Source organism: Telmatherina bonti, assembly GCF_933228915.1.
Source record: "Telmatherina bonti genome assembly, chromosome: 11".
NCBI classification, from domain to species: domain Eukaryota; kingdom Metazoa; phylum Chordata; class Actinopteri; order Atheriniformes; family Telmatherinidae; genus Telmatherina; species Telmatherina bonti.
The window spans coordinates 32,042,633-32,068,746 of NC_136629.1; positions in this window are offsets into that span (position 1 = coordinate 32,042,633).

Here is a 26,114-nt window from a genome sequence, read left to right on the forward strand (position 1 = left end):
TTATACAATGAAAATGTAGCTAAAAGCAAAAAGGGATAGAAAAAAAAAACTACTTGTCGTATCCCCTTAAATTAAGAGTCTGTAAAACCGGCATTTATACAGGATGGCAAACACATTAAATTATGTCTCAAGAAGCGCTGTCCCAACTCTTTAACTGTGTCGTGAAGCTAAAACACTGGAAAAATAAAGAAGACAGTTAGACTAAATAAAAAAATTAAGAGAATAAAAAAAAAAAACATAAAACATAAAAAATAAAGATATAGTAAGAAGCAATAAAAGACTAATAAAAAGATTAAGATGAGATTAAACAAACAAATACATAAACAACAGGATACAGGAAGCTTTGTTTACGTCATGCTGTGCTGACTAATGCTTACACAGGTTGCCCATTAGCTTGACATCTGTCGCCTGCACGTTGACTACTTTTCACACAAGCTTGTTTGTCCTTTTGAGCAATAAAATAAAAGAAATTAGAATATCGCCATTGGCTGAAAGCCCTTGTCTCCGTCTCCATTTCTATATCCTGCTCTCCTTCCTTCACACGAACAGATACCATCGCTCAAATTAAGCTCTGTGGCAACGTGCCCTGGCAAGACACACACACACACACACAAGCCACACACACACACACACACAAGCCACACACATGCACACACCACTTCAATATATCAGAACTTTACAGACAAACAAACACAGCTTGGATCACGCAGGAAACAGCATCGTAAAGCAGTTTTGTTACCAAGATGTTAAGTGCACTTTGTTGCTTTATTTTATTACCCCCCAAAAAGTTATACCATTACTGTACCTAGTTACGTTATAAGTCATCACCCCCATCGCTGGTTCTGCGTGTAGTTATGTTGACGTGCATTTTCAATGTGCAGCTTTGATCCAAAAAGTTAACAGCAGTTTGTTGCTTTTAATGTTTTGTTTTTGCATCACATCTCTCACCAGAAGGGTTTTCATCATATTCCTGCACTGCCACTGTTTCCTGTGATCGTAGCTCCTCTGTAATCCTTCCAACAAGTCAAACAGGTACTTATTTGTTCCCCCAGAGGAAGCTACTTCAGCCCCTGTACCGTCTTCGTCTTTATGTGGTACAAATATTGTCAAACAAAGCAAGGCTTGCCGGAGGAGCAGCCCTGGGTTAAACATTAGTCTTCCTCTTCTTGTCGTCATTGTTGTGCTTCCAGGAAAAAGACGCAGTGCGGCCTCCTTTGCTTTTTTTCCCTCTCCTTTTGAGCTTTGTTCAGAGCAGTGTGGTTCAGTTTAATTGGACTTTATTCACTTTAATTTAGGTCCATTCATTTGCAGTCAAACTTCAGTTCACTCTGTTTGAAGAGAGTTAATGAGTTCTTCTTCATCCTCCATGTAAAAGGTCTGCAGTGAAGAGAATTTCTAACTTCTAACTTTAAAAAAAAAAGGCCTAGCTGAACCCAGATGGTGTGTCTTTGGACAGTAATAATAAGAGTGGTCCTGGGCAACATGAATATTGAAATAGTAGGCTTTTATTCAGCTTATTTTAAGCAAAACTATTTTGTTTTTGCATCCTCTGCCAACTTAAAGATATGAAAATGACAGCATTCATTCAGTCATTTCCAAACGACGTAGTTCAGGACAGCTGGAAAGCAGGAGTCCATCCCAACAATCAGCAGGCGAGAGGCAGGGTACACCCTGGACAGGTCGTCAGTCCATCGCACAAAATTACAGCAATAGAACTAATTTTACAAACCTATTTTTCTTTAATAAATCTTCATTATGGTTACTCGAGTAACAGCACCGGTTGGGCCCCAGTACGATTAGCACTGGTATAATAAATTATAATGATTGTAATTCAAACTAAATGATAAGTTTGTTTTCCTGATAAAGAGATAAGTGGTAAATACTTGTGTTTTCATTCTCTTTCTCTGTTACAAGGGTACTTTTTGTTCAAATAACAGATTCCTCCCCTCACTTATCAGCTGTTTTTTCTCTGTGACATTGCTTTAAAGAATGAACCCTTCGGTTTCTTTGTGCTTTTTCCTCTGCAGGGAAACTCGGAACCAAATGGAGAGGTAATTACTCATTTCTGCCAGTAAAATGTCGTCATTCAGACTAATGGGTTTGTATTTTCACTCCACTTTTCCTTTTTCCACTGTTGCTCGGTTTGGGTACGTAACTGTGCCACCTAAGTTTAACTGATATGAAAAATGCGAGCTTTTTGCTGATTAAAAAGAAATGTTGGCAAGAAAAATGTAGAGTCTTTGTATGAGATTAGACTTGTCTACTTGCCATTGTGCCAAGAAAAGTGAAAGGATTAATGACAGTTTGACTATTAATTCACATTACCGTCTTTTATGACCTGCACTGTTTCATCAAGGTGAAGATGCACTGCAAATCAAAAAGATTATCAGCACACAGGTATACTAAATGTGTCTTCATGTGTGATGAAAAGCACATGTTCAATCAGTTCTATGTTAGTTCTGAAGTTTACCTGTGGTTCCATCTCTTCAGCCAGGACACTGTTCATTCAAAGAAGTTTTTTATGTTGATGATGGGTTGATGAGCGTAATGAAAAGTCATTCGACTGATTAAAGAAGCCATAGAACTTCGCGGCACAGGCCATCTGAGGTTACAAGTTCATTCCCATTAGCAAGCGGTTACTAGAATGCATCATGACAAACTACATCAGCTGTTTATTGCCCTTAAATTGCTTTGTTCTTGTGTGTTTGGGCTGAAGTGTGTTTGCAGCTTGGCCTCTGAGGATATGTCTACTCCATTAGTGGCACCAGTATCTGTTGCTGTATCTTGATGACGTCAGTGTGTTGTCACCTTCAGTCTCCCAGCACATACACTGGCTGGAGGAAGATCTTGATGGTCTCCAAAGGGAGGGTGTGAAGGTAAAACTGGAGAAGTGTCTGATTTTTTGACAGGAAGTGAGCTATTTGGTACATGTAAAGGAGTCTCCACAGACCCTGTAAACACTGAATCAGCAGCCAAATGGCCGAGCACCCTTCATGTGTCTGAGCTGCACTTATTTTATGAGCTTTACCAGTCATTCTGAAATGTTGGCCCACATCTGAATGTGAAAAGAGCTTTCAGGCTCTACACTCTAGGATTATTACTGGGCTTGTACTGGCCTGTACAAACAGCAGCTCTGGGCTATTACAGAGACATTCAGTACCCCACAGGTTTTAGATATGTCCCTGCTGCAACCTGAATTGGGTTAAATGGTTCTCCAACAACTTTAGACAGTTCTGTTGCAGGAAGGTGACATCTAAAACCTCAGGAAGACTGGCCCAAGTGGTTCAGAGTTGCTGATCTGCATAGATAACCCACTGCATCATCTTCATCCAGCTAAGCCAGGTGCCAATCGAGGATTTCTATGGTTGCAGGAAGAACACAGACTCTCTCTCTAAGGAGGACATGTCAGGCAGCAGTTAAACAGAGGAAGTTTTGCCTGATCCTGAGTCCCATTGAGGTAAATGTTTCTGTCTCTGTGATCATTCAAAGTGCTTTGCTGAACAAGCCACATTTATGTAATGGCTTTTTATTTTACGAGGTACACAGCTACGATCAACAGTTGTCTCTTTGTGACTCATTCATTCATTCATTCATTATCCTAACCGCTTAGTCCGAATAAGGGTCGCGGGGAAGCTGGAGCCTATCCCAGCAGCCTTTGGATGAAAGGCAGCGTACACCCTGAAGAGCTCACCAGTCCATCGCAGGGCCTCTTTGTGACTCATATCTGAAATTTAAGAGTCTTGAACCCAGTTTGTATTGATATACACTACTCACAAAAAGTTAGGGATATCTGGCTTTCAGGTGAAATTTATGGAAAATGCAATATGTTCATGCTACAGTGATATAATATCATAAAAGTAAGACATTTAAGTAGAAGGATGCACTACTGATTTCCTCATCTCAAAAAATTCATTCAACACAAAAGGTAACAACAATGGTAGTTACACCACAACAAAAAATTTGAACGTCTCAATATCTCGTCATGTGCCCTTGAGCATCAATTACAGCTTGACAACGACGTCTCATGCTGTTCACAAGGCAACTTATTGCCTGCTGAGACATGGCATCACACTCTTCTTGAAGGGCAGCCCTCAGGTCATTGAGGTTCTGGGGTGCAGGGTTTTGAGCCTCTACACGACGGCTCAGCTGATCCCACAGGTTTTCAATGGGATTCAGGTCTGGAGAGAGTGCAGGCCGTTCCATTTGAGGTACACCAGTCTCCAACAGCCGTTCCCTGATGATGCGGCCTCGATGAGCAGGAGCATTGTCGTCCATGAAGATGAAATTAGGCCTGTGCTGTTCATGTAGGGGCACAATCACTGGATTAATGATGTTATTCAGGTAGGGCAAAGTGTAGGGCAGTTCTGTACCAAGTGGACACCCCTGCCCACACTGTAACACCGCCACCACCAAAAGCTCGCCTGGTGACAACAGTGGCTGATGCATAGCGCTCTCCCTGACGTCTCCAACATCGTTGCCGGCCATCATTTCTTGCTCAGTGTGAATCGACTTTCATCAGAGAACAGCACTGAGGCCCACTGGTTCCTCGTCCAGCGTAAATGCTCCCTGGCCCATGCAAGACGATGATGCCTGCGCCTGGTGGTGTGGTCAGGTACCCGTGCAGGTCGTCTAGCACGCAGACCACGCTGATGTAAACGGTTTCGAATGGTCTGACGTGACACTTGGGTGCCTCTCACCTCTCTTAAACGTGCCTGGAGTTGAGTGGCATTCATCATCCGGTTTCTCAGGGCAGTGTTCACAATGTAGCGGTCATCAGCACGGGATGTGGCCAAAGGACGTCCACTTCTAGGCCTTTCTGTGACTCTTCCAGTCTCTCCATATCTCTGTTGCAACCTGCTGATGACACTCTGTGACACTCCAAGCTCAGTGGCCACTTCTGTCTGAGAACGTCCTGTTTGAAGCATCACAATGGCAAGGGACTGTTGTTCCATTGTTAGGTGTCGTCTTGGTCTCATGATGTCAAAATGTGAACAGCATGATGAGGACAACTGTTTAAACACCAGCTCTAATTGAACCAGGACATTTATTGGTCAATTCAAGGATCACACACCTGCCGTGATTTTTGCCGTTAAGCTCCTTGTTAGAGAACAGCAACTTGTGCAAAATTTATTGAAACATTTAGCAGTTGGACATGTGCATTTAAAAGCTTAGAGAAGATCACATTAAGTTCACCTGTACAGGTTTGAATGCATTTTAGGCTTGTTGTGAAATTTCACCCAAAAGCTGAATATCCCTAACTTTTTGTGAATAGTATATGATCCAATATCAGGTGTACATCTGATGTTTTTAACACACTGTGAAGAGCCATGTTGAATTTCATCCAACTTTAACATAAATGAGGACAGATGTTACCCTATTTTACATTCTGAAAGTGTAAAATACGGCCATTCTGTCACAGCTCCTGCATCTTTCAGAACCTTCGGCGAAGTCTGTAACTTAATCATTCATTAATTTTCTTAACAGCTTTGTCCAACTATGGGTCACGGGAAGCTAGAGCCTATCCCAGAAATCATTGGGCGGATCGACTTATATGTAGCAAAATGTTTGAGTATTTAACATGAATTTAAGTGATATATAGACCGCAATTAGAAAAAAAGACAATTTATGTCTGGAGAACCGACTCTTCAGCGTTATTTTGATGGGCCCATCAGGTGTGGCGGAGGTAGTGAGACAAGTCAGCTACAGAAAGTGACAGAAAGATGTGGAGTCAGATGTAAAGACTGAATAAATGAACTAGAATTGAAAAATAATCAGCATTAGGCTCTATTTAAAATGTACTTGAGATGGCAGAATTGAGTGCAGTATTTGTAAAATGAAAATCAGAACAAGATTTGATTTACACTATATTTTTATTCATAAAACTAAGGCTTTTATCAAAACATTAAATAGAATATTGCTTACCAACACGAAAATAATTCATAATTTCTAAAAAAAAAAATAAAAAATAAAAAACCGGCTAAAAGAAAACGCTTTATATGGTAGAAAATAAAGTGACATTACATAACTGTGAAAGTTGACTTTTCTAAGCAGCCAAGCCAAAAGCAGACAGACAGAACTTTCATCACTTTTGCTTTTATAAAACTCCTTGTTTGTTTTCAGGTCTTTTCAGACTTTTTTTCACAGGAACAGTAATTACAGGATGGATTACAGACCTGCTTGTATGAGAAAAATCCAAATGATCCAAACAGGCTCTGTACAGAGCAACTGCTCAGGAAAACAAACCGTGCACATTGACTGATGGATAAAAAGGGCCAGAAATCAATGAACAGTAGCTTAAACTATGTGCAAAAAGCAAACAAGAGCTTGTTTCCCTTTTTCAGAATGCAGTTTCAAACTGTCAGTCCGTCTGTCAGTCAATAACACTTCCGTCTTCATGCAACCAGAATCATCAAGTGTTTCGTCTTTCACCTCCTCTGAACTCATAGCACTGTTGATGCTTTCAGTATTCTCTACATCACTTTAGTCCTCCATCTTTCACCATTAAACACTCAGATTATTTTAAAAAATCTGAGGCTTATTAATATTTATCAGTAACTTTGTCTTAAAAAGAGCTCAGACTAGTGTTGATAAACGTCACTCTTTGTCTCCAATGAATCTCTGGCAGCAGAATTATCAGCTGAAGGAGATCTTTTCCAATTAAAAAGCTTATCACATAAACTTATTAGCATCCGAATATGATTTTAATGCTGACATGGAGACTGCTTGACTGAATTGATTAGATTTCAGCGCATTAGGGTGACAAGATGAGGTTGTTTTTAGGCATATTAATCAAATAGTCCTTTTGGTACTCCTCCTGTGGCTGAGTTGTTTCCACACATGAACAGCCTGAATGAGCATATTTACACAAGCATCAAAATCCCATAACTGGGTATTATTAGATCTGACATGTCTACATGCACTTCTGAAATGCAATAACCAAAAACACCCTGCTTTACATCTTCCAGGCCATCATTGGATTTTCTTTAGAAGTATATGCCTACATGATTATTTACAAAACATCCGTTCCTTTTGTTGAACATGATATTTGTAAGATGCAAACTGACCCGTCTCAGCTGCAAACATAAGATAAAATATATATCTTCATATTTCCTTGAAACATTCTGTGATTATTTCATTGGAAAACCTCCAGAAATTTGTTAGTTTACTAGCATCTCTAATAAACAAACATCTCCATTAAACTCCATTAAACCCCACACTCGAGTTCCCACACATGTAAATCCAAACACATCCAAACTGCACACATCTGCTGTCCTTGTTCAGTTCAAATTTCCAAACTTGACAGATTTCTAAATCCCAAAGCACTTTCCTTCGACTCCCCAGACACATCCACACAACCTTGTCTCCACATGGTTGTTGTAATTAATAGTTTTTTGCACTTTAATGACACTTATTGGGTATAATTGATAACCTTTAAGATTGTTTGTGTTGTCCTTATGAACTCTGTCTACATAGCAGGAAGGACACTGTTAGTCAGCACCAGATAATCATAAGCTAATTATGTCATTCTGTTCAACATTGTTGTCTGGCATCGGCAGATACACTGACATAGTTCAGTGGGAAATTAGCAGACTTATGCAGTCTGATGTGAAGCTCTGCACATGCTAATTAAATCTGATGTTGTGACATGCGTTACAGCAGGGAAACCTTTATTACTTGCAGGACTGTGTCCCTCCCTGATGTAAAATGTGCTCTTCCTGCACGAGGTTGCAACATTTCCATTCAATTGAATAACCAGCATGTTCAGCTCTTCCATTACTTCACATTGTATCATTTGTCACTGGCAGGAAATATTTTCTATTTTCTCACATTCCATCCAACCTGTAAATAGGGGCGGGACACACACACCCACACACACACTCACTAAATATAACTTTTCACTACTGATCAAGGTGGCTGATCCTTTGTTCAGAGGTCCTTTCTCCTGATATTTAAAAAGAGCAAAGCTGTGGATGAAGAATAAATGCAAACCGATTAAATTCAGTAAACAGCAATAAGGGTGATAAACAACATCCTCCGCTTCACGCCTCCACGTCGTCCATTAATTTCTGATAATGGACTCCTTGTCGGGCATCATCCCTTACTTAAACTAACATCTAGGTTTTTCAAAATCTCGCATAAAATCTCACTAGAAAAGTTTTATTATGAATAAAAGGTCAGAATAAGCACTTTTTAAAATTTTTTTTGGTTCAATAAGTTTTGAAACAATTATTTAAAAACACTTAGAGGACAGTGGAGACATGAAAAGACCAGGTTGTGACTCCTTTAACAGACTGTGTATTTTCACTATATGTCAATCCTGAAAGTAAACCTTGAATTTCTTCCATGTTCATTGTTTAAAAGTAAGCTGAAAAACCTTGTTCTTTGTTTGTTCAGCATCACATCATTGTTCTGTTTCTTTTGGCAAAGCAAACATGTAACTTTCAGCTATTCTTGGTGTTTTTGTCTGTTAAAATGAACTGAGTTTGATTAAAATGAAATCCTTTCAGCTAACATATTGAAAAGCTCTTTTGTTAATCTGAAACACAGCGACATCTATCAAGAGAGTGGTATAAGGAGAAATCTCTTGTGAGGTGGAATCAAACAGTGGATGAAGGTCTGACCTTTTGATTCTCCTCTCACTTCTTGCACTGCTTCACTAAATCTATGTGAAGCAGTGCAACTTCTCAGACACAGCACACAACCAGAGTTGTTTAACCTTTGAAACTTTAGTTGAGAATCAGCAACTTACATCGGTTGTGACTTTAATCAGAAAATCATTCAGTCAATAATGGGAAACATTGTTTTCCCTCTGCACACTGTTACGGCTTACAGTGATGGGGCAAATGAAAAAAGTGATGTGAGTGTGGTGGAGTGGGATTCCTCCCTCCCATTGCACCTCCAAGCTGTGACTCATTGGCAATCATTGCCGGGCGGAGCTGGGTGCCTTTATATCCAGTCTCCCTTACCTGGTCTGATACGGGCTGACAGTTGGTGTGGCTTGTGTCCTGAATTTTAATCTTACCACGCCACCATCTTTTTTGTTTCTTGCCAACTGGGGCTATAATGGTGTCTGGGTGTCTCGCCTGCGGTTTTCTACAGTGTGACGTTACACTGGCCGCTCATCTGTGTCAGTGGAGTTGGGCATCTTCACCTTTTGTTTAGGTGTACTGATCAGCTGATTCAGAATCTGGGGCAATGGACTTCCTGTTGCAGTACTCCTTGCTCGTCCCCTTCTCCTCCTGGTGGGAGAGGCAACGTTGGGCAAGATCATATTTTCCCTTTTAAGCAACTAAATTATTAACCCATGTAGAAGATCTGTGTGCTTCCTCAGGCATGAGGAGTAGCTGCTGTTTGGCTCCCCTGCCCATTCTTCCAGACTGGTCCTGATTGTGTATACACCCCCATAAACCATTTTTTTAATTTAAACTGAAGTCTTTATTTGATCCTTAAACCAAAATCTGATATATTTACTTTTTGGTATAACCATGTGATTGAACATCATTGTAGTGTAATCCTGCTTTTTGGTATCCACCAGGGTGCAGGAGACCAGTATTTTATGGTCTTCAAAGTTTTAGTTTCTACCATAAAATTATGTCTAAGCAAATGTGTTCATCAAAAGTGCTTCATCTGGCTTTATAGGGTTAAATGGCTGCCAGACAAAAAACCACCTTGCATTGGATTTTCCATGCAGTTAAACAATGTTGCTGATAACTGCATATGCATTGATAAGCAGGTATATTCATTTTTACCAACTTGTGACTTTATTACTTTCAAAGAGGTAAACGGCTGCAGAGAAAAATGTCCAGCAGATGGTGTAGCCCTTTGAGAGCAGCCTTGTCCTTCTGGTGAACTAAACTCCTTTTGTTGTTGTTGTTTTGCCTTTGTTTTACTGTCCTTGTACTACATCATTGTAAATGACAATTTCTGTTTTACCCGGTAAAATAAAAAAAAAAAACAAAAGCTCTGAAACTTTGCATGTTATTTCTCATACCTAACACAGATTAAAAATGAGCATAAAGAACATCACGGTGAACATTTCAAGTCTCCACATTTACTATATAGCGACATATCACATTTTTAGTGTGATATGTAAAAAAAAAGTGTGATATGTCAAAAAAAGGTAATGGACCTTTTCCCATTCCCCTCTGGTAAAAAGCTGAAAAGTACGGAAGCGTAGAGCTGTCATCGTCGTAAAAGAAAAGTTTGGGCCTTATTACGTTATAACGTGATAAGTTTATTGTAAAAACGTATAACCACTTGAACGCTGGAGGGATTATACCTCGCGGCTGGCCCGGGAACGCCCTTGGGATCCCCCCGCAGAGTTGGCAAATGTGGCTGGGGAGAGGGAAGTCTTGGCTTCCCTGCTTAGGCTGCTGCCCCCGCGATCAGAACCCCGATAAGCGGTAGAGGAGGGATGGATAGATGGCAATAGGATGCACCTAAGATAATATAGTTTGCATTCATAGCGATTCTCGTGCCGATCAAGTTTCAATTAGAAATTATGCCACGTCATGGGGATCGGACTCGTACAGACCCATACCTTTTAAAACTGTCTTTAAACTACGCATATTTATTACAATGTGATCCAAAGTGTTCCAAAGCACCATAATTTCACAATGTTTCAACCCAAGTATGAAGACAAACTCTATCAAGTCCTGTAAATGAGCCATTTGTGATCTATCCACCCCGCACTCAATTTCCTCGTCTAAAGTCGAAAATGACCAAGTTCACGTTTTCAGATACATGAGATGTTTCACGTTTTTACAATAAACTTATCATGTTATAACGTGATAGTTTCACGTTTTTACAATAAAACTATCATGTTATAACATAGTAAGGCCCAAACTTTTTGTTTTATGAGGATGACAGCTCTACGCTTCCGTAGAAAAGTCCTACTTGATGAACAGATTTAAATACCACTCAGAACTCCACAACCCTGCTGCTTTAATAATTTGCTGCAGCTAAAAGAGGATCGACTCAATGTAAAATAATCAGACTCTTATTCAACCAGCTGTGGTTTTCTCTAATCCCTGTGCATTTTAAATGTTCATTGGCCTCATCAAATGAATGGAAAAAGTTTGTGGTTGTAGATTGGGTTAGGTTTTCATTTATTATGACATTTGAAAACTTTTTTTTTTTTTTTTTGGTGTTTGTTTTTGAGCCCATTCCTCTCCACAGATCTACAGGTGAACTAATTAGTTACCTTCTGGGATAAAGCTGCTTATTTCTTTTCCAGGAGAGCAGTTTCCTCTGCTCTCTCTGTTTTAGACTTTTATTTTTGTCTAGAGATGATAAAATGAGGGTACTGTTTCCTCATTCACTTCATAATTATGAAATATGACCAATTATCCTGGGATAACCCAGACAGGAATCCCACATGAATTTAATTTCTGTTGCCAGTGCAGGATGGACTGTGCTGTGGTGCACACAAATGACTTCATGAGAACAAAAATAAATGCTTCCCCTCGGCTTTATCTCTGTTTAGGAGGAAAACAAAACAGCAAGGAAGACTGCTGTGAAAAAAAACTTGGGAGTAATTTCAATGTCCATATTGCCATGTATATCTAAGATTAAGTATGTGGAGGTTTGAACGATGGCCTTTCTGTGTGAAGCTTGTATGTTCTCCCCGTGTATGTGTGGGTTCTCTCACTCCCAGCATCCAAAAACATGCATGTTAGGTTAACTGGTTACTTTAAAATATCTCTAGTAGTGAATGTTTGTCTCTGTTAGCCCTGTGATGGACTGGTGACCAGTGTGTACCCTGCCTCTCTCCCAGTGATAGCTGGGATAGAGTCCACCTTCCTGCAACCTTATAGGACTAAGCAGTTAAGAAAAATGAATGAATGATTATGTTTCAGTAGATTGTAGTAAAAGTAGCATGCAAAGAACACCAGAACATCTGCAGCATCCAGTTGGAATCCAGACAAGCATATTGTGCTCAGTGAGGGATACGTCATATGCATCAGTCTGGCATGAGAAATAACAAAATATTTGGGAAAGATACTTAATTCAGACAATTAAAAAAAAAATAAATAAATAAATAAATCTTATGACATTTTAAATGCAACTCAGTCTGCTTTCAGATGTTGCTGAAGCAGACTGAAGGCTGTCACAACATAAACAGTGTGGACTACAACATTGTGCTGCTTTAGTTTCCGATACATTATTTATTTTATTTACCTTTATTTAACAAGGAAGTCCCATTGAGATCCGAAATCTCTTTTACAAGGGAGACCTGGCCAAGGTAGCAGCCATACAAAATTGGTAACACACCTGACCCAAGTCGATGGCTCCTTAACAGGCCGGTGCAGAAGATGTTGGAGAACCTTTTCAGTTGAATCAAGTGTGTTGTAGCAGGGAAACACCAAAACCTGCAGGATTGTAGCGCATGAGGACAGTAGTTGGAGACCCTTATGCTACACTATCTAGCATCTCATTAAATCCAAGGCACTGTGGTTGAAAACACAGATGGATATTTGCAAGGAGGTTATTTTTTATTTATTTATTATTTGATTAACTTTCCACCCACCTGTGCCTTAGTGTCAAAGACTGCCATATTATTCTGGGTGCCTCCCTTAATAACTACAACAGGAGTGTAAAGAACAAAGTTCAGGGTCATTCTGCACATGCCCACATCAGCCTGTACAGAGCAAAGCATTTGTGTAGGTGTAACAGTTGTACTCAGCCTTCATTTAACCCAAGTGTCAAGGAAATAACGACTCTGGTATAAAAATAAGGATGTAAATAAAACTCTGTGAGTGGAGGTGTAACTTTGTGCTGAAAAGATGAAACTGTGAAGATAAATCTTTTTGTCCTTCTCTAAATGCACTTTGAGTGACGTACGGTACTGCATGAAAGACACACTAATAACTTGTGTCATTTGATCTCTACATCTAAGACACAAAAAGTTATGACTGTTGAGGGAAAAAAATCTGTCGATGATGAGTCTGGTTCAGAAGTGAAAAAGATTACAAAGTTAGTTGAACAGAAAATAAGAAGGAACACAGTATTGCACACTGGAATTTGGAGAGACCAGTTCAGAAATCTGACAACGCAGAAGTCCAATGTGACTCAATATGAGTCCAAGACTAAACCCCCCTTTAAAGCTTTCACCTAAAGGATGTCAATTGTATGTCATAATCTGTTATTCTAAACAAAGAATAGTCAGTTGTTACTCTAAAAGTTGGGTTGAACTGACCACTAAGCTATAATCTCACCAATGGCTCCATGGCCTCTGACCCCCTAGTTGTAAAACCCTGTTCAAGGGAAGAGAGTGTGCTATATCACATTCCAGATGTCTGGATGCAGACATCTCAGGGCCTCTACACATCAAGGGTGAACAAGCAGATGCTGTGTACTAAGCTTAGGTTCATGACCTCTTCTCTGAAGAAGCCTACAAAGCAATCATCGGAAATGAATAAATGCTGAGGATTATGAATTAAATGAGTACCTAAAGCTAGAAAAATGAAATTTCCACAACATGAATCACACTGACAGAAGTCAGTGGAAGCAGGTTTCATAGCTTATCTCTGAGTTTTTTATCGTGTACAGAAATTTTAAAGAGATGAGATGTTTATATCAAGGTTTTATGATGTACAGTTGGCTTTAAGCTGAGTATTATTGAGTAGGAAAAATGCTGAGTTAATGAAGAATCATCAGAAAGTTGGAAGCTATCCAGTACCCAGCAAATATCTTCATTGCAGGAAGAGGTCTTGCTGAATCAGTTGTGTGCTGCACAGCAATACATGTACATATACACTGCTCAAAAAAATACAATAAGGAACACAAAAGTAATACGTTGATCTGAATGAATGAAATATTTTTTTAAAATACTTTGTTCTTTCCATAGTTGAATGTGCTGACAACAAAATCAGGTCTGGATTTGGAGTTATACTCAAAATGAAAGTGGAAAAACACACAACAGGCTGATCCAACTTTGATGTAATGTCCTTAAAACAAGTCAAAATGAGGCTCAGTAGTGTGTGTGGCCTCCGCGTGCCTGTATGACCTACAACTGGGCATGCTCCTGATGAGACGGTGGATGTTCTCCTGAGGGATCTCCTCCCAGACCTGGACTAAAGCATCCGCCAACTCCTGGACAGTCTGTGGTGCAACTTGGTGTTGGTGGATGGAGCGAGACATGATGTCCCAGATGTGCTCAGTTGGATTCAGGTCTGGGGAACGGGCGGGCCAGTCCATAACATCAATGCCTTCATGTTGCAGGAACTGCTGACACTCCAGCCACATGAGGTCTAGCATTGTCTTGCATTAGGAGGAACCCAGGGCCAACCGCACCAGCATATGGTCCCACAAGGGGTCTGAGGATCTCATCTTGGTACCTAATGGCAGTCAGGCTACCTCTGGCGAGCACATGGAGGGCTGTGCGGCCCTCTAAAGAAATGCCACTCCACACCATTACTGACCCACTGCCAAACCAGTCCTGCTGGAGGATGTTGCAGGCAGCAGAACGTTCTCCACGGCGTCTCCAGACTCATTCACGTCTGTCACATGTGTTCAGTGTGAACCTGCTTTCATCTGTGAAGAGCACAGGGTGCCAATAGCGAATTTGCCAATCTTGGTGTTCTCTGGCAAATGCCAAACATCCTGCACGGTGTTGGGCTGTAAATATAATGTATCAACTGCACACTGGGTGTACCCTCATTTAGCTTCAAGAATAATTGGAAGACCTTTTTTCTTTTATGATGCCATATATATAAAAATTGCAAGTTGGGCTACTAACTAACTATATATATATACTTTTATGATCTAATTGTGTTTGCAGAGTACTTTTTGAAAAGCTCAGTTTGCTTTTCCTTGAGGGATAAAAATGTTTGGGTTTTTTTTGTCAATGACCTTTTAAGGAAAGTCATGCTGACAATGACCTCTTCAGCTGTGCTAGACTGTTTGTTTATTTAGCTCAACTGAAGTACTTTATTTATGCCAAAGAAGCATTTCTGCATAATGAGCATCCACATGCAGAGATCAATACTGTAGCAGCGATCTGGTACCCAAACCAACAGCAGAATGCAGCCTCTTACTAAAGAAAACCCCTTGTTTTGTGCACCTTTCTGCTGTTCTCATGTGTCACAGAGCCAAAAAGCACGTTTTCATGGGTTTTTAAATTGATAGCATGATAATAGGAGAAACACGGCTTGTTTTCTACCTCACTTGTCAGAGGAATAAATATTTTCTTCTGCTGTCGTTTGTGTGACACTGTTACATTGTTGTTGTTTTAACATAATCCATATATCTGTTGAGCCAAAAACATGTGGACACACTTGAATATAGCAGTTCTGAGACAAATTAAATTACATTTTTTGACAATAAAGTACAACAATAGAAGACACAGATGTTTATTTATCTGAAATTCAGTGAGGAAAAGGTGAAAGTCAGAGTAAGAACTCAGATGTTGGACCACGATGCAACAAAGCAGGCAGATGTCGGTGTTGGGTGTTTATTCACATCAAGCAAAAGCACTGCAAGGCAAGATTTTCCAGAAACTAACGTGAAACAAACAAACCAACTCAAGCCTAGCCAAAAAATACATGTCAGCTCAATGCATGAGCCTCCATGTAACATGTTTGTTTATGGATTTTCCATTCATTTGGTTAAACATAAGATTTTGACAGAGTGATTTACATACAGGACGAGGGAATACTCAGATCAAGCAATGACAGGCATTGCTCTGTCAAAAGGTGCTAACTAAATTAAACTGCAAGCTAACAGCTCAATGAACATCAGATGTTTTAACTGTATAAATTACCCCATCAAAGTATGCTGCAGCGACTGACAAAAGTATCACAAGAAGAAACTCCAGGTAGCACAGATTAATGTGTGTGTTCTAAACCCACATAGCTAAGACGTTTTCATGTTGTGCACATGTGCAGAAGGAATAGATGGCGGGTCTTGATGGATAAGATGAAATGTTCGAACACCTAACGTGCATACGAGTACATCTCATTTGAGAGCACTTAAGTTGATTAGGATTATTGTTTTAACCACTGAGGACGCTGCACAGAAAGATTATATCCATTCTAGAGTGAAGACAGAACCTTGATCCCATCAAGCAAGCCTGCTTGATGGGGTCCTTTATCTGTGGTTGTTGCTGGTTGTATGGCGCGGAAACGGGCAACAGTAACCATTAGTGATTAATAAAGCCGATGTTTACGGAACAAGCTTTCATCTAGTCATCTGCAATACTGGTGTCACAGTTAAACTTGGCAGCAACAGAGAATATCTGAGCAATATTAATATTTCTGTTATTTTAGTCAGTGTCCACATCATATTGAAGTAATGGTTTAGTCATGTTTAAGATCTTAAAATGGACATTCTGCTTTTATTTAAAGCTTAAGAATAAAAAAAAATTAAAAATGATTTTCTAAATGATGTCCTGTCTTCTTAATGGCCAATGCAATAGCATTCATTAAACAACTTGCAAGACGCTTAATACTGTTCAACGGAAAAAAAGCCGCGTCTCTGTCTCATAAGCAATGGATAAGAGGACGTTACGTCACACTTGAAGCTTGAGCATTTGAAACACACTGTCAATGCCTATTCAGAAATACATTCAGATGTGGCAGCCATTTCTATTGTATTTTGAGACTGAATTTAACAGAGAGAAAAGCCCAGACCCCTTACCCCTTCCCCACCCCAATTTTCCTTATTATTGTTTATTTGTGACTTATTTGCCCCTTTGTTGACATTGTTTTGTGCCATATTGTTGTTACATCTTCAAAATTCAATAAAAAGATTTGAATAATGTCTTCTTAATGGCCCAGATGTGCACATATAAATTTAAAACAACGCAACTGAACAACTATCACCACGAAAAACAATCAAATCTCAGTAAAAACTTGGAACTGATCATGAAATACATGATCATTAAGTTAACTGCAGATGTTTTTGGTGATCAAATGATGAAGAAACACCAACGAATAGCCTGCATGTGTAAATAAGATTTTAAACCAATTGCCAAACTACTTCTGAAAAAGTGGGACCGAAATAATCCACAAACCCTTTTCTTTTTTCATTAAACTGAAGCAGATAATCCGCTCTTTAAATCCATGTTCATTATGTTACTGCAATGCAAATAAGTTTAGCTAAGGAGTTTTCATAAAAAGAGCCTCTGTGTCGTATTATTCCCAGACCCAGCTGGACTTGACATTGTGACATAATATGCATAATTACTTATACCTTTGCTTCAGTTCAAATCTGCAGGATTTGCCGCGTACAATGCAGACTTTCCAGTCAGTGGAAGAGCTTTTTTCTCTGCATTGGCTCATTTTACAGGCTGATGTCATCAATTATGGCCATTAGGTGAAGAGTCGTGACAGACATCCATTACAGCATGCCTCTTGGGTAAGAATGAAGAGAAACAACAAGGAAGAAAATACAGTAATGGAAAAATGCTTCTAATACACTTCACCTGACTCACACAAAAAAATCTTGTATTTTCAGGGCCAAAAACCTTCAACAATGGAAAAAATCCTGATGCACATACACAAAAATCTTCATGCAGACTCATGGTGCTGGTAAAAAGCTTACGGCAGTCTCAGCCAAGTGAGAAAGCTGATAAACCCAAAGGGCTGCTTGCTGATTTTAATGACAAACAAACACTGTGAACACCCGTCTCTGTGATCAGTGCTGCTCATCTTTATTCATACAGCCAAAGCAGTTTAGCTTACGATGTGTGAAGGGATCTTTTTTTTTATCATGCCTCTTAACAATTACCTGTTAATATGCATTCAAACTCTTTTCTTAAAAGAAATAGCAGCAATAATATCCTGGCTACACTCTTTATTCCTGTCTGGATAAAAGAATATTCAGCTTCAGCTTTGAGCTTTAGACTGTCGTGGTTAATGTAGTGAAAAGAAAAGGAGTAATCAGAACCACACCGCTGATAAATGTCATGTTTGTTTTTCTACTACACAGGAAATAACAGAGTTTGCATAAAGGGAAACATAAGTGTACAAAGGTTTTTGCTGTATTTCCTTTGAAGATTAAAGCTGTCTCAGTTTGTTTATTCTTTTCTTTAAACCCAAGTTTGACCTTCAGGTTGAGAGTCTGTGATACCATCTGAAGAACCACAGAGATGTACTTCAGATGATCAGATACCTCCTTGAATGGATTACATTTATTCTGTTTTTAGTCCTAAAACATATAATGGGAATTTCATATATACATGTGTGTCCTTAAATATTTCTTTGTTTTCCGTATAGCCAATGTGTATTCATGTATGATTTACTAACCTTAATAATTTCTGCACATCCTCATTTATACTCTAGACATCTATCGATTAATCTAATGATAAATCTCTTATATGATGGTCACAAGTTAGTGTTGGAAGATGAGAAGTAAATGGTCTTTGTAGTTGCCACTGTGAGGAAAACCACACTTCTGTTGGAATTTGCCAAACCTTGGCTCCCATGTAATTGTATGACTGCTAAATGAACCCTGTTCCAGATTACCAGATAAGGCCTCACCAAAGGATCCAGGATCAGGCTGTGAATTAAGTTGCACTAATTGGACTAAGTTTCGACACACTGTTTGATCTGACATACTGTGTTTCTTGTCAAACTGAATGTTTTGAAGTATTCCTGTTAGGGGGTTGGGGTATAAGGATTGAAATGCAGACGATTGCAGCAAGGAAAGAGTTCTTTAAAGGGGTGCTATGATGGTATTTGGAGTTTTCTGAGCTTTCTACAGTGTTAGTGTTGAATCCTCATCAGATATGTGAACGGCACTGTTTTTTATCACCTAAACGCATGTTTGAGATGGAGTTTGAGTTCCAGCACACTCTCCTTCGGTTTCCATGGCGTCGAAAAACATGTCATTTTAGAGAGTTTTTTCTACTTCAAAATCCTTGTGACGTCCCGGGGTATAAGGTTCGGTGATTGGTTACCTTCTACTGGTTAACAAGGGCATGTACAAATACATCAGGCGGGTGGAAAACGTGGGATAAAGTTCTTTCCAACGATGGCTGGTGAGTTTACCAAAGAGAGACATCCTGCTGCATTCGTTGCTGTGGGTTGCTGTTTTCCACTTCGTTTTCAGGGTCTGATTCAGGTTCCAACATGTAGGGCTGTATGCTATGTGTTGACATTGTATTTTGTTTTTTTTTATTGAGTTCATATTAGCCTAATCCTTCTGTTTATGAGATGTTACAATGACGCCGAAAGCAGCTGCGGTGCGCGCTCCCAATGTAGTGCAGTGGTGGGAGGCGGGGCTTAATGCGGAAGAGTCTCAATCCACTCGTTTTGCCCACAGGCTGATCTGACAGCCTACGGAGAGGGTCGGTCTGAAGTAAATAAAGCGATTTGTGACAATAACTCGATCAATCCCAAACCTTCTGGTCTCAGAAATAAAAATAAATTAGCCTGAAATGCACATAATAGTTCCACTTTAATGCGATTTTCCTGGGTAAATAGACTGGAGGGCAAGCGGACAAGCGGGCAGGTTGGCAGAGCAGGCAGACGGGCAGACAGACTGACGGGCAGGCAGGATCCACACTTGGCGAAACAACAATCTGGAAGGCTGAGCTGTCCTTAAATACACCACTGCTGATTGTCAGATGTAGATCAGGTGTAGAATCCGTTGCCATGGCAGTAGGCACACCCACTACTGTCACACACCGGGGAGCGCACCATAACAATTCCCCCCTCCTTCAAGGAGAACTATTGAAAAGTAAGTTATCTGAAGTCTTTTTTAGACAGTGGGCTCAATCTTGCATTGTGAACATCTTCTCCCAGCTGCAGATGTTTTAATAAAGCCCTTATAGACAAAGATCTCTTTTTCCGATGATTATTTCAAGTCAGATTTCCACTGCAAACACCCCGCCACATAGTATGGTTAACTTTAAGAAGAAAAGGAACCACCAACAAAGCTGTTTCCTCACAACTTTCACAGAAAGTGGAAAAACACTTTTGGAACTGTTCAGCATTGAGGAGTAGTGGCATTTTCTGCTTCGGTCTGTCAGTCACACCTTCACTGGTTCCATTAGGTCACCGGCAGGGTCATCATTTGGAAGCTGCTTCTTTCCACCCCTGCAGGTCCCAGCTGATGTCTCCTCTCTGTTGCCACAGCCAATACCTTCCTCTCTCAGCCTCCTCTCCATGTGTCTTTGTGGATTTAGTCAACTGGAACCTGCCTCGCCTGCACCTTCCAGTTGGCCGTACCGTACCTCACCCAGGCCATGACGTGGATGAGGGAATTCAGCCATTTGTTTCTTGTTTGTTGCATCTAAAAGCTGCAGGATAGTAGATCTCGAGGAACGGATTTAGAGAAGAGACGGGAGAAACAACACATGTAAAATCTTCCACAGAAAAAAAGTGAAATGCAGATGTTTAATTAACTGAAATCTTGCATGTAGAATAATTTGGAAAACAGGACAGTAACCGTTTAGCAACCTGTTCACATGATTCAGTAAAAACAGAATTCTGTGAGGAATCACAGTTTCTGGAACGAAAAGTAAACATAATGCAGTTATGTTTCTGGAACACACAAAAGTTCATTTCAGGATGTTGACATGTTATTTTTTATTTTGTAAAGCCGTTATGGGTGTACCAAGCCAGAAGTTTGTTTATTTCTTCCTTTATTTGTTTGTCAAGGAGACAAAAGATGCTTTCAGAGTTGTGCTATGCAACATGGGATTGGGATGTGTCTGAATGTGTGTACGAATGATCAGGTGTGTCCATATATTTGTATTCTTTGTTGTTTTTAATATATGTAAAGCACTTTGCACCGCCTTAGGTATGAATGGTGCCGTATGAGTAAAATTTGATTAATTTGATTTGATTTAGAAAATTATTCTGTTAAATGTATGCAAAAAATTAAATTAAATTAAATACTTTATCAGCCCCAGAGAGGAAAATGTAAATATAGTAATAACTGTGTTCTTTGTAACAATACATGTTGTATCATTCTTTTAAAAGAGCCATCCCTATTCAAGTGTTCTTGCAGAAGTCATTTCACTTGTTTATTTCAATATTTTTGTTCTGAAATGAAAGAAACTAAGTTCTTTCAACATTAGCAACACTTTTAATCAGATATGAAAATATTGGAGGATATTTTAGGAAAATCTTTGGGGAGGGTATTAGTAGCAGATAATAACCACCAAACAATGATGTACGTGGGCACTAGAGTATGTTTTTTTTTTTTTTGTGCATCTAAGCTAATGTTTTTGAATAATTTACTGGATTCAGACCACATTTCTGACCTCATTCCATTAAGCAGTTTTATCACTAAAAGTGGTCATTTCAGGAATCTGGATGAAAAGGTGGGAGCTTTCCTGCTGGGCATGCAGAACACACACAGTATGATTCTGAAAAGATTGTTGATGCATCTCATCCATAAAATCTTTTAGTCAGTGTGTTTTGTTTCACAGTTTTAATTTTTGGGGTTTTAATTTACTGCGTTCCTAGAATAAAATAAATTGTTTTGAGACAATGTATTAAAAATCTAAGCAGGGGTCTCTTCCCACACCTTCACTAACTGTGGATCATTTCACTGTCCTGACATAGTTACACATTCTACATGTATAAATGCAGAGCCGTCATGTCCCAGTGTTGTGTTTCTGTGTGAGTTAACATCATGTTGTTATGGAAACTAACTCAAAGCTACAGATAGTAGATTTATTGATGGAAACTGGTAAAACTTCATTCCTTCCCCCTTCTTTCCTGCGCTTCGTGCTTTTCATCATGTGCTGCTCAGTCTATTTGATCATTTTTTCAATGTTTCTTTAATATGGTGCCATTCTGTTTTAGTTTATGTAGCTTCTCTGCCATAACATTCAAAGTTAGTCTTTTACATATAAAGATTAAAAAGGTATTCATGGTTTAATATGTGCATGTTTGTGAAATATCTCATCAACTATAAGGACACTGCTTTTGTTTGTTTGTTTCCTCGTCTAGAGAGAGAATTTCATTTTGTGTTATCTAAAAGTGTGTGTTCTTGTGATTTATGGCTGTTTGAATGATTAATGTTGCACAACAAACTAAAACTTTGTGTATCAGCTTGGATTTATAGTAGAGGTTTCCAGAATAGAAAAGCATGTTTAAAGTATGGATTTATGACTAGTCAACACAATTTATATTCAGAGAACATTTAGATTATAAGGTGTAAATTCAACTGAAAAACAATGTTTTATCAAATAGAGTGAAAACAAATCAACTGGTATCAGCTTTTTCTGTATCAGCACATCTCTCAGTATGTGGTAGAAAATTAATGAGTAGTAATATTCACACACAGATTCAGTGTTTTACTTGAGGGTGAACATTTATAGTGAAAGTAGTAGGGATGAAAAGTAAGGATTTCAATTGATGTTTTACAATTAAGTAAAAGCTTGTGTGTTCTGATTAGAAAGTACGCTTGCTGTGTATACTTTGGCTGCACTGGTGTAATGATTTGCATTGTCACTAATTCCACATGTTCACAAGATCTTGTTTCAAAACACTAAAAAAAGAGATATTGCTCACATTCTTTTCAAAATCTATATTTACATTGCGAAAATTTTAGTATACAGATATAGAAATGTGAAAAATGATCAATAAACCAATTATGATTAATGATTATGGAAATATATACAAATACTTTCAAAACCCAGTGGATGAGAAAAATACTGATTTAAAACAGATTTTTTTTGCAGTTCTGGCACGCCTTAGGTGGATGGGATTTTTTTTTAAAAAGGATTGTTAAATATGTGAGGATTTAACTCGCTCTATTAACTTTGTGTGACTTAATAATCTACATTTTCTTTTTAAGAAATAAAAATTGTAAAACAGTTTGTGAGCATTTGTCTCTTTTTCTGTTTGGGCTGTAAGGAATTTTCTTTGCACCTTGTCACCTCACAGCAAGGATGTTCCTGGTTCCTATCAGTGAATATAAGCTTATTGGAATTAAAGGTTAAAATGCATCGATGCTATGTTTTTTGTTATCTCATGACTTGTTGTGTACTTTAAAAATAAGTGCTTTTAGGGTTGTTCATATTCTACATGATGGTCTGGACTTGAATGTTCACTTTGTTAGATTTCTCAGTTAATTATAGAGGATTTTAGTTTCACAATTACCCACACCTCCAGCTTCAAAACATCTCAGCAAAAAAAAAAGTATGAAAAGGTTTTCTTTTCTTTGTAAGTTTCCTTACAAAAGGTAAGATATTGCACCTTTCTTTGCTTCTTATAATTTGTATAATTTTTTAAACAGGATGTAGGTGTGTATGTGTGTGTGTGTTTATAAATGTTAACATTATTAAAACTGTTCATTTCTTTTTACATGACATTTTTCTTTTAACCGTGCTTCCAGATTTCATGCTGAGATATGCAAGTGATGTTGCAGACAAAGAGAAACACAAAAGAGGGATGGAGAATTTTATCTTCGTCCTGCAAAGATAATAGATACTTTCACAGATTGCCTTCGCGTCACTCTTTGTTGATTTTTATCCTCCTGTTGCAAGTGATTTAAATTCTCTGCAGCTGTCATGCCGAGGCTGAGCGATAACACTGTGGGAAGATCTCCTAGATCAATCACAGAACACACCAAAACAATGTGTTGCAGAGAAAGAATAGAAAAGAGCCAAAAAAAATATTCACAGATTACAAAAAGTTTTTTCTATACATATAAATCACCCAATATGACAAAGCTTTCTAAAAACTACTCCTAATATTACAGTTTTAGACACAAGTTGACATTTATCTGCACTGGTTTTACCAAAGTTACTGATGTTTTTGACTGATTGTGTTACATTTTGTTGCAGATGCATCATGTCAACTGATTGTGTTACATGTTTTGTGTCTTACCCAGATGCATCATGTCAGAGTGACATGAAGCAGATTATGAGTTGGGATGAAGACGCCACAAACACAGCAAATCATTTTGATGCTGTTTTGACTGACTGGGTCCGTCGGGGTTGTGTTGAAGAGCTGCAGCTGACTATTCGCCATGAGGGATTTGTTTCCCACACGAAGAGGCTGATTAGTTTGTTGCACTTTAATAGGATGTTACAGTGAATGATCAGACTCCCAGTTTGTCACGCTGCCGACAGCCTCGCCATGAAACGTCCCTAAGGCTGTGTCCCGCTGCCTCTTTCCACCTCCCCTCCGCTCTGAGTGGGAAGATGGGATTAAGACAAAATCCATGCCTCTGGTTTTAATTAGGGTTTGTAATTATAGTGTAGCAATGCTTTTCACAGAGACTGGGGTTGACAAAGCACTTGAGCCGAGAAGATAATGAAGAGGGAAATCATGTTACTGCCAAAGTGTTTAAGATATGAAGACCTGTCCTTCCATGCCTCCATCCACATTTTGCTACTTATGGTGAGGTTGTAGGCTAAAGCTGCCTCTGCAGGGAAGCCCAGACTTCTCTCTCTGGGTCACTTCTTCCAGCTCATCCATGGTGGGTTTCCAAATGAAGCTGGCATTGAGGCTTGTATCGATTCTCTGAAATCACACGAGTGAAGAAGCTGTGGAAAATACAAGAAATGCTCCATAAAAAGCTGACGTTATATCAAGAATTTTTTCTTTTGTGCTAAAGTATTGACTGACAACACTGCCTCAAAGAGAGCCACCAAAAAACTGAAGGATATTGGCAATTTGGGAGCCTTTTGGTTTGACCAGACAGCTGATACAAGAGGATCTGGTTTGCAGGAGTGACCCCTCTATGGACTCCCCAAGGGACATGGCCAAATACTTTCTCCAGGTCCACCAAGCACAGGTTGGGAGACGTCCCATGCCTCCTCCAACAGCCTGCAGTTGTCCCACTATTCCATGGCTGTGACAAAAACACACTACTCCTCCTCAATCCAACAAACCCTCCACTCCAGGACCCCTGAATATAGATTACCAGGGATGCTGAGGAGTCCTGTCGGGCCCAAAACTCCTTCTACTGCTTGACAGTTGGTGTCTACCAATAAATTCAGGGATTACAGTCTAATATGTCTAGTTTCTGATCAATATTTTGTCTGAAGAACATAGTTGTGCATTAGTGTATGTCATATAGTTGCTATAGTAATACACCATTTACTCTTTTTATTATTTCCCCTATTATAAAAGGAGACTAGAAATAACAAAAGTTGCCAACTGGTAAGGAAGCCATCAATTTGTCTTAGCAATTGCAGAAAATACAGAAATGTTCTATCATGGAAAGAGAATGGATGTTTTCTGAAATGTATCATGCCTGAGAAAAAATATTTTTTTCTTGTATGTAGAGACAATATTTGAACAAGTGGTGAGTCACTCCAAATGATAACTTTATGAAAACATCATTGGTCACTGCAGTGGGTTTTCCTGGTATGAAATTACATAGTGATGTGCACATGAGGTGGAAATGTAAAATCTAATATGTCAATGGGTCAATTTACTTGCATGTTTATTTTAAATGATTCAATACCTCAAAACATATCTGTGAGCATACGCATAAGAAGTTCTCAGATCATAATTTGATGCTGAAATTAGATCTTTTTTTTCTTCAGCGAGGGTGACATGAAGATGCTGCTTGTTTAAAAAAGAAAAGACCAGAAAGGAAGTGCTTCTTTTAACATTTAAACTTTCACAAAACACAGTTTTGTAAGTGTATCATGTCTCAAACAAAAGGGATTTCTGAGGAAGCATCAGTTTGTTTGCACACTTCTGCAAAGTTCGCTTTTCTCAGGCTGAAACATCTGATTCATTTATCATCTGATTCATTTCAGGATGTGCAGCTGCTTCGATGTGATTTTAGAGGACTTTAAAAAAAAAAAAGCATTTACACCTCTCAGGAAGTTGGAAAGATAAAAAAAAAAAAAAAAAAAAAAGAAGAAGAATTCACTAATCCAGTTTTGGATGGGACTTTAAATTACTGTAAATGATCATCATAATAATTAATTCATTGGTTACTCTAAATTGCCCATAGTAGTGAGTGTGAGCATGAGTGGTTGTTTGTCTCTGTGTGGCCCTGGGATGGACTGGCGAGCTGTCCAGGGTGTACCCTGCCTGTCGCCCAAAGCTAGCTGGGATAGGCTCCAGCTTCCCCGCGACCCTGAATTGGATTAAGCGGTTCCGAAAATGAATGAATGAATACAGTGCAGGGCTGCAAGGAGAAAAATCACAGCTCTTTGTGAGGAATATTCCTGCCTCCATGACAGG